General features: G+C 37.4%; 1 pseudogene across 1 annotated transcript; it reads left to right on the top strand.

Moving 5' to 3' along the window:
* The first annotated feature begins 4,444 nt into the window (after positions 1–4,444).
* LOC308341180 (putative protein BRICK1) lies at positions 4,445–4,672 on the top strand (annotated as a pseudogene). The gene has a single exon. The product of its transcript is annotated as a putative protein BRICK1 (transcript).
* Positions 4,673–10,280: the final 5,608 nt, after the last annotated feature.

Raw genomic sequence — 10,280 nt, 5'->3', positions numbered from 1 at the left:
CAGTAACAGCAACAAGCAGATGCCTTCCATTGTGTCAGCTTTCTGTCTAACCCCTTGGGGATTTTATGTTGTTCCCACTGAAGCAGAGACAAATAAGCACGCTATGTCTAGGTCTAAATACGGGCATATGTAGTAGAAGTATGTGGATGAGAAAAGAGAGGGTGGGAAAAGTTTAGCTTGTTTTGGGGGGAGAAACAGGAAAGGTATAGAACAAAGTTCTCTTAAATAAAAAAGTACCAAGCTAACAAAAATAAAATTTCAAATGTTTGAATTTGGGAGGAAAAAAAGCATACTATCAATTGCACTTCAATAATAAACACTAAAAAAAAAAAACAATGGCTTATTAAATTCGTAGGAAGAGAAGGTAGAATGGTGGTTCCCAGAGGTTTGGGGGAGGGGAAAATGTTAAGTTTTTTAATGGGTATAGTTTCAGTATTTCAGAATAAAAAGTTCTGGAGATCTGTAACACAATAACGTGTATATAGTTAACACTACTGAACTGTATAGTTACAAATTAAAAAAAAAAAATACCGAAGAAACAATAATGACTGGAAGTATGTGCAGTTGGGAAGGAAAAAGTTTATTGTTTGTCAGTAGCAAGAATATGGACAGCCCTTGGTGTTTTAAATCTTTGTACACACAATCTGGTCATTTTAGGAAGCTGCGAGTTGATCTATTGTCAGGGCTGCTGATGTGCCGGTAATTATCACTGGGCCTCATCCAATTCATTCTCCATTCAGTCATCACAGTGGATTTTTTTTTATTATTATGTTAATCACCGTCCAGCATATCAGTAGTTTTTGATGCAACATTCCACGATTTTTAAAAAACTACCAATTAAGTCATGTCACTTTTCTGCACAAAATCTTAAAAGCTTCTATTTGCAGTTAGGAGAAAGTTCAGTTTCCATACAAGGCCTGTAAGATCCTGCACAATCTAGCTCCTGCCTTCTTTTCTCTAAAGTCATGCATGCTGTCTCTCCTTCGCCACATGGATTGTCATTCAGGTAAATACAGTCTCTTTTCCCTAGTAAGCAAATAGGCACAGTCTTCTGCCTGAAATTCACTTCTCTCATATCTTTCCTAGTTGTGCTCTTACAAATTCATCCTATTTTTACTCCCTCAGGGAAGGATCACTGAACTGATTAATCTAAATTGGGGCTCCTTCTACGTTTACTCTTTGTACTCTGTACTACTTTTTTATAATACTTGTCAGATGTTCTAAGTCTCATTTGTTGGTATGACAGTTTAGTTAATGTTTTATTTCTAAATAAAAAACTCCATGAGCATAGGGACCTATGTTGTTTTGCTAAGCTAAAATCCTTGATCCTTTCCACACTGTGTAGCAGTCAGTATGTATTTATTGAATGATTAGATGCAATCATGTTTAGAAGTGCCTGCTTTGGTGTTAGTAAGGACTATGTTTGAGTTTGATTCCTAGCATCTTGGCTTTTTGATCTCATTAAGACAAGCTATGGAAAATCCATCCCATAATGCTCATAAATGACTTGATGAATGTGAGCTTGTGTTACTAACCTATCTAGTGTTGACCTTCTTTTCATTGCCATCATCATCATCTTATCATGTTTTCTTTACAATGGATGGGTCATTAATCCAAAGATTAATTAATCTTATCTTTATGAGATAAATACCTTATACCAGAAGTGGTAAGTTTAGAGACTTTACTTAGATGTGGTATATATTTCCAGTGAAATGAAAGTTTTGGATTTCATTCTGAGTTCAATTACTTAATATTATCCCGAGTAAGAAAATGAAAAGGATTACAAGAACCTTTGACATTTGACAATATTTTAAGGTTATTAAATATTAAAATATTAAAATATTTAAATGCTTCATATCAAAATGTTAAGAAAATTGATAAAATTTGATAAAAATTCTTACCCATTGATTTATCAATGGGTAAGATTATTAAATATTAAATTTGAAGGTTATTAAATATTAAAATATTTAAATATTAAAATGTTTCACATTAAAATGTTAAAAAATGATAAAATTTGGTAAAAATTCTTACCCATTGATAAATCAACAAAAAAAAAGAGACTGGGAGGATTTATGCTATGAGTTGGTAAGTTGGCTCGTGTTACTGTTGTCTTCTACATAGAGAGTTAATTTAAACACATTTTGAAGCAAAGAGGACTTCTTTCTTTTGTCAAGTGGCCCCTCCTTCCATGCTTTCACCCAACCCTTATGGCTGCTTAGACCCTGGAATACCTATTATGAGAGTAGAATGTGATTAAATGGAGATGGTTTTATTTATTCCAGCTCAGTAGTACCCAACTTTGGTGATTTTGCACCAGTGGTGATTTTTCAAATTGTCTGGAGCCATGTTTGCACTTGATCTTAGCCAAAAGGCCGAGAAGCTATTGGAGCCATATTTGATTGTCACAGCTGGGTTGGTTAGTAGAACAGGTACTACTGGCCTCAGGGGATTAGAGGACAGGGTTGTTGCTAAACTTATAATCAAGCGCAGCTCCCACAATAATCCAGCCCCAAATCAAGAGTGCCAAGGCTGAAAAATATTTTGTAGTGCAATGAAAGAATAAACTCCTGCTGGCCAGGAAAGAATTATTGGTCACAGGGTCACCTGGGTGGCTCTGTCAGTTAAGCATCTGACTCTTGATTTTGGCTCAGGTCATGATTTCAGGGCTGTGAGATCGAGCCCTGAGTCAGACTCCATGCTGGGTGTGGGTCCTGCTGGAGATTCTCTCTTTCCCTCTGTTCCTCTGCCCTGCTCATGCTCTCTCTCCCCCCAAAAAATAAATAAATAAAAATAAAAAAGAATAACTGTCACAAATGGATTGTTGAGTAAAGAAATAATTCAGAAAAGAGTACATGAAGTTATTTTATATGAAATTCAGAAACAGATTAAATTTTGCTTGGTGATAGGAGTCTAAATAGTGTTTAACATTGACTAACCATAATGAAGGAGGTTTAACGCAGACTGCATTCCCATATGCATTTGATTCTATTTTTGAGTGTATTCTGTTGCTTTATTTCCAAATGTGGACCCCAGAGGCACACTCAGAATTCTAGCTATTGTTAGATGTAAGTCTGTTAACTTGGATCTAAAAGTAAGGAGATTGGCTAGTAAAAGTTGAGCTGTTAAACAACCTCATCCTTTCATGAATAAGATTTTATATCAACAATTTATAAAATTGTATTTTTCTTTTAAAATTACTTTCTCTCATTAGATCATAAGAGGATACTTGCAAGAGGATGCTTGATTTAGTCTAGAAAACAGGAAGGATATCACACCCTTTCTGATGTTTACCCAATATGAATGTAATACTTGGGTGTTATGTAAGGTTAGGGGACAATTTCTGTGAGGTTCTAGCCACAATTATTCTACTGGGAGAGAGCTCATGGTCTGAATGGCATTAATTTTCACCCATATGTTAAAAGAAAAAAATGGGAACTTCTAAACTGATATAGAAATCTGATAGAAACACTTCCAGGTAGGAAAATAAGAGAATTCTCCCTATGCTGTGTGCTGATTCAGGCGGATTCTCCTCACTTGGAAATAACTGCAGCATTCCTATGTCTGTGCTTATCTACTAGCTTTAGACCAGCCTGTGTCTATGTCAGCCTTTGATGGTTGTAAGATTCCTGCTAACTGGCAATGACCTTGGTAAAGCAACCCATTTTCTGCTTACATTAGATATGATCGATTAGAATTTCTACTTGAGAGGCACCAGAATGGTTCAGTTGGTTAAGCATTCAACTCTTGATTTCAGCTCAGGTCATAATCTCAGGGTCATGGGATAGAGCCCAATGTAGGGCTCTGTGCTAAGCACAGTCTGCTTGAAGTTCTCTTTCTCTCACCTGCCCCTTTCCCTGCTTACATGCGCTCTCTCTAAAATAAATAAATAAAATCTTTTTTTAAAAAAAGAATTGGTACTTAATACCCTGGAAATACCATTTAATTTTGGCTCTGTTAGAATCTTCTAATACAGCAGCATATACCAAAGGGATGTTATTTAAAAACATGTAGCCTTTGATGTTTTCACATTCTTGCATATTCTAATTTTCTGCCTGGGGCTCTTTTCCACAGGTAAGAGCTCAACTTGAGTAATAGGTGCAAATACAACAAAATTTACTTTATACTCCTTTTTCCAAGAGGCACAGGACCCTTCTCTCATATGCTCAGCCAACTATGAGGGGCCAGCAAAGTTTATCTGTTGCATTAGATGAAGAATAAACTATGGTAATCACAATGAACAAATTGGTCTCTTAGGTAATGTATTTAAATGCGTTCTTTAAACTTTAAATTACAAAAACACATAGGACACGAATTTTTTGTTAGAGTAGAACAGTGATATATTGAAAACATTGTTATATTCAATTTTTCTATGTTATATTCTCCAGGCTTTGGAAAATAATGTTACATAAAAGTAAAATATGAGGTTCATCTTCAGGTGGCAGCCATGGCAGGTCAAGAGGATCTGGTGCAGCGGGAGATTCACTAGGACTGGGTGAACCAAGAATACATTGAGGTCATCACCAGCAGCATCAAGAAAATCGCAGACTTTCTCAACTTGTTCGATATGTCTTGTCGTTCAAGACTTGCAACACTAAACAAGAAATTGACAGCCCTGGAATGGAGAATAGAGCACATTGAAGCACCGGTGACAAAAGGTGAGACCCTCACCTAGAGCTACGCCATGCTGCTGCTGGGAAGTTGCTTCATGGAACACAGGCTGATGTGGGAAAGGCCCCAGCAGCCTCAGCTCCTTCTTCTCTCCTTAAAGAGCAACAGGGCTTATTTTTGTTTTTGTTTTTTGTGTTTTGTTTGTTTGTTTGTTTTTCAAAAGCATGGACCTTGGCTTCTTCTATGTACATCGGAGTTCATGTGGCATGTGGGAAGATGTCCAGGGAAGCTCTTGGAACCAACATTAGGCATTTTATCTTTTAAGTACCATTTTGTAGAACTATCCAACAGTGTATGAGGTGCTCAGACCCAGATGCCTGGGACTCTTTGTTAAGGTCCTCCCCACTCTCTCAGACTTTCCTTACAGCTCTCATTGCCTCTGCATTGGTTCTAGAAACAGTCTTTTTCTCCTTTTCACCTGTGGTGGGGGTTGGGAGGCAGTCCTGTCTGAGACACTTATGCTCTGGCAAGGTGGCTACCAGAGAATGTTGTTGCTAACCCACCAGTTTCTTGTCCTTTGGAGGAGGTAAAGGCCAGGCCCCCACTTGGCTTGAAGAGACATTTTCAGAATTTTCTTTCTATCACTTGGGGTATCTTTGCCTCTTATATTTCCCTAATAAACTCAACTTAAAAAAAAAAAAGTAAAATATGAACCACAAATAGCCAAATAATAATCACTGGATTTGTGTAGTCTCCCCTTCAGAGTTAGAATTAAAGGGAGCTGTGGGAAGATGTGAATTTTAATGCATTTTTGAAATTAAAAACCTGGCCTGTAGTGTCAAAGTTCTGAATGGACCATGGGACATTTAACGTCCAATAAAAAAAGTAGGGAAGTTCAAGCCTCTTCAGAAGTAGTTTTCAAAATTTTATGTACAAGAGAATCACCTGAGGTGATTGTTAAAGACCAACCCAGATTATTGTCAGGCACCCTGCTCAGTGGGGAACCTGCTTCTCCCTCTCCCTCTGCCACTCCCTCTGCTTGTGCTCTCTCATGCACACTCTCTCTCTTCAAATAAATAAAATCTTTAAAAAAAATATATTAAACAACAACCTAGACTCTTACGCCCCAGAATTTATACATGTAAGTACCACTGGTGAGTCGGATGTTTCTATAGGAAAAATGACCATGATCAAAACTCAGTTTTGACTGAGGTGTTATTTTTAACTGATAGAAGTCAATTATGTAAGGATTCATTCTATCATATTAACTGATAGAAGTCAATTATGTAAGGATTCATTTCTACATAGAGACCTACAGAGGATTCACCTCAAGGCTCATTAAGTATAAATAATAGAGTCTACAGGAGACTTATTTTGAACTGAAAGATGTTTCCAGATTGAAGTTGAGGGGATAGAGAACCATTGTTCATGTTAGTGGACCTCAAAAGAAAGCTGGGGTAGCAATCCTCAGACAAATTAGATTTTAAACCAAAGACTGTGGTAAGAAATGTAGAGGGACACTATATAATGTTCAATGGGTCTATCCACTTCTTATCCAAGAAGATCTAACAATTGTAAATATCTATGCCCCCAATGTGGGAGGAGCCAATTACATAAACCAATTAATATCCAAAGTAAAAAAACCATTGATAATAATACATTAATAGTAGGGGACTTCAACACCCCCCACTCACAGCAGTAGACAGATTATCCTAGCAAAAGATCAGCAAAGAAACAAGAACTTTGAATGACACACTAGACCAGATGGACTTCATAGATATATATGGAACATTCCATCCTAAAGCAACAGAATACTCATTCTTCTAGAGTGCCAATGAAACTTTGTCCAGAGTAGATCACATACTGGGTCACAAATTAGGTCTCAACTGATACCAAAAGATTGAGAACATTCCCTACATATTTTCAGACCACAATAAGAGGAAATATAGAAGGAACTCAAACACTTGGAAGTTAAAGAATATTCTGCTAAACAATGAATGGGTCAACCAGGAAATTAAAGAAGAACTTAAACAATTCATGCAAACTAATGAAAATGAAAACATGTCAATTCGAAACTTATGAATACTGCAAAGGCAGTCCTAAGAGGAAGTACATAGCAGTCCAAGCTACTCTCAAAAAATTGGAAAAATCCCCAATACACAAGCTGATCTTACAACAAAAGGCACAGGAGAAAGAACAGCAAATAAAGCCTAAGCCAAGCAGGAGAAGAGAAATAATAAAGATTAGAGCAGAAATCAATAAAATAGAAACCAGAAGAACAGAAGAACAGATCAAGGAAACTAGAAGCTGATTCTTTGAAAGGATTAATAAGATCGACAAATCTCTGGCCAGACTTAACGAAAAGAGAAAGGATGCAAATTAATAAAATCATGAATGAAAGGGGAGAGATCAAAACCAATACCAAGGAAATACAGGTAATTGTTAGAACATATTATGAACAACTATATGCCAGCAAATTAGGCAATCTAGAAGAAATGGATGCATTCCTGGAAACTTACAAAGTACCAAGATTGAAACAGGAAGAGGTAGAACATCTGAACAAACAAATAACCAGCAAAGAAATTGAAGCAGAAATCAAAACCTCCCAAAAAACAAGAGTCCAGGGCCAGATGGCTTCCCAGGGGAATTCTACCAAACATTTAAAGAAGAAATAATACCTATTCTACTGAAGCTGTTTCAAAAAATAGAAATGGAAGGAAAACTTCCAAACTCCTTCTATGAGGCCAGCATTACCTTGATCCCAAAACCAAACAAAGACCCTATCAAAAAGAATTACAGACCAATACCCCTAATGAACGTGGACACAAAAATACTCACCAAGATACCAGCCAATAGGATCCAACAGTACATTAAAAGGATTATTCACCATGACCAGGTGGGATTTATTCCTGGGATGCAAGCGTGGTTCAACATTAGCAAATCAATCAATGTAATAGAGCAGTTAATAAAAGACAAGAACCATATGATCCTCTCAATAGATGTAGAAAAACTTTTGACAAAATACAACACCCTTTCTTGATTGAAACTCTTCAGAGTAGAGGGATAGAGGGAACATGCCTCAATGTTATAAAAGCCATCTATGAAAAGCCGATAGCAAATATCATTCTCAGTGCAGAAAAATTGAGAACTTTTCCCTTAAGGTCAGGAACATGACAGGGATGCCCACTCTCACCACTGTTGTTCAGCATAAGTACCAGAAGTCCTGGCCTCAGCAATCAGACAACAAAAGGAAATAAAAGGCATTCAAATTAACAAAGAAGTCAAACTTTCTCTCTTTGCAGATGGTATGATACTTTATGTGCAAAACCCAGTGGGGTGCCTGGGTGGCTCTGTCGGTTAAGCATCTGCCTTTGGCTCAGGTCATGATCCCGGGGTCCTAGGATCGAGTCCCACAGCAGGATCCTTGCTCAACAGTGGGCTCACTTCTCTCTCTCCCTCTGCTGTTCCCCCTGATTGTTTTTCTCTCTTTCTCTGTGTCAAATAAATAAATAAATAAAAAGATAGAAAAGAAAACCCAAGAGACTCCATCCCCAAATTTCTAGAAGTCACACAATGATTCAGCAATGTGGAAGGATGCCAAATCAATGTACAGAAATCGGTTGCATTTGTATACATTAACAATGTGTCTGAAGAAAGTGAATTTAAGGAATCCCTCCCAGTTACAGTTGCACCAAAACTCCCCAGATGCCTAGAAATCCACCTAACCAAAGAGATAAAGGATCTGTGCTCTGAAAACTACAGAACACTTATGAAAGAAATGGAGGAAGACACAAAGAGATGGAAAAGCATTCCATGCTCATGGCTTGGAAGAATAAACATTGTTAAAATGTCTGTGTTTCCCAGAGCAATCTATGCATTCATGCAATCCCTACCAAAATACCATTGATGTTTTTCACAGAGCTGGAACAATCCTAAAATTTGTATGTAACCAGAAAAACCCTGAATCGTGTTGAAAAAGAAAACCAAGCTGGGGGCATTGCAATGCCTGACTTCAAGCTCTGTTACAAAGCTGTAATCATCAAGACAGTATTGTACTAGCACAAAAGCAGACACATAGATCAGTGGAACAGAAGAGAGAGCCCAGAAATGGACTCTCAACTCTACGGTCAACTAATCTTTGACAAAGCAGGAAAGAATAGCCAATAGCCAAAACACAGTCTCTTCAATAAGTGTTGCTGGGAAAACTGGACAGTTACATGCAGAAGAATGAAACTGGACCATTCGCTTACACCATACATAGGCAGTAACCTCTTCTTGGCCACAGCAACTTCTTTCAAGACACATCTTTAAAGACAAAAGGAACAAAAGCAAAAATGAACTATTTGGACTTCATCAGGTTAAAAAGCTTCTGCACAGCGAAGGAAACAGTCAACAAAACTAAAAGGCAACCTATAGAATGGGAGAAAATATTTGCAAATGACATAGCAGATAAAGGGCTGATACCCAAGATCTAAAAAGAACTTCTCAAACTCAATACCCCAAAAAACAATCCAGTTGAGAAATGGTCAGAAGACATGAACAGACACTTCTTCAAAGAAGACATACAAATGGCCAACAAACACATGAAAAAATGCTCCACATCACTTGCTATCAGGGAAGTGCAATTCAAAACCACAATGAGATACCATCTTACACCAGTTAGAATGGCCAAAATTAACAAGACAGGGCACAAAAAATGTTGGAAAGGATGTGGAGAAAGGGGTACCCTCTTATATTGTTGGTGGGAATGCAAGCTGATACAGACACTCTGGAAAACAGTATGGAGGTTCCTTAAGACATTAAAAATAGAGCTACCCTATGACCCAGCAATTTCACTACTGGATATTTACCCCAAAGATACACATGTAGTGAAAAGAAGGGGCACATGCACCCCAAAGTTCATAGCAGCAATGTTCACAATAGCCAAACCATGGAAGGAGCTGAGATGTCCTTCAACAGATGAATGGATAAAGAAGATGTGGTTTATATCTTCTGGAATGGAATATTACTTGGCCATCAGAAAGGATGAATATCTACTCTTTGCATCAACATGGATGGAACTGGAGGGTATTAAGCTAAGTGAAATAAGTCAATCAGAGAAAGAACAATTACCATACCAGTTTCACTACTATGTTGAATATAAGGAATAGTGCAGAGGACCATAGAGGAAGGGAGGGAAAACTGAATGGGAAGAAATCAGAGAGGGAGACAAACCATGAGAGACTCTAGACTCTGGGAAAAAAATTGAGGCTGAAGTAGGGAGGGGGTGGGGAAATGGGGGAAACTGGATGATGGGCATTAAGGAGGGCATGTGATCTGATGAGCACTGGGAGTTATATGCAACTAACAAATCACTGAACACTACATCAAAATTGAATGGTGTACTATATGTTGGCTAATTGAATTTAGTAAAAAAAGTATAAAATTTTTTAAGAAGTATAAGCAATGGAAATATAAATTAAAAAAAAAAACCAATCTTTTCTGATGATAATTTTCTGTAAATTCCTAGATGAAGACTATTGTTGTTCCAGAAACAGCAATCTACTGAAGGGAGGATGGTACTTGATCTGAGAGGCCATCAGAGAAGTGAGTCTCCTTTTTTTGAAAATCTGTTTGAATATAGGCATGGAAGCACTTTAAAAGATTTTGCTTGAGAACTGTGAGTTTAAACT

Source organism: Martes martes (assembly GCF_963455335.1).
Source record: "Martes martes genome assembly, chromosome: 4".
NCBI classification, from domain to species: Eukaryota; Metazoa; Chordata; class Mammalia; order Carnivora; family Mustelidae; genus Martes; species Martes martes.
The sequence above is the reverse complement of the archived record's forward strand: the minus strand, read 5'-3'. Positions and strand labels throughout refer to the sequence as shown.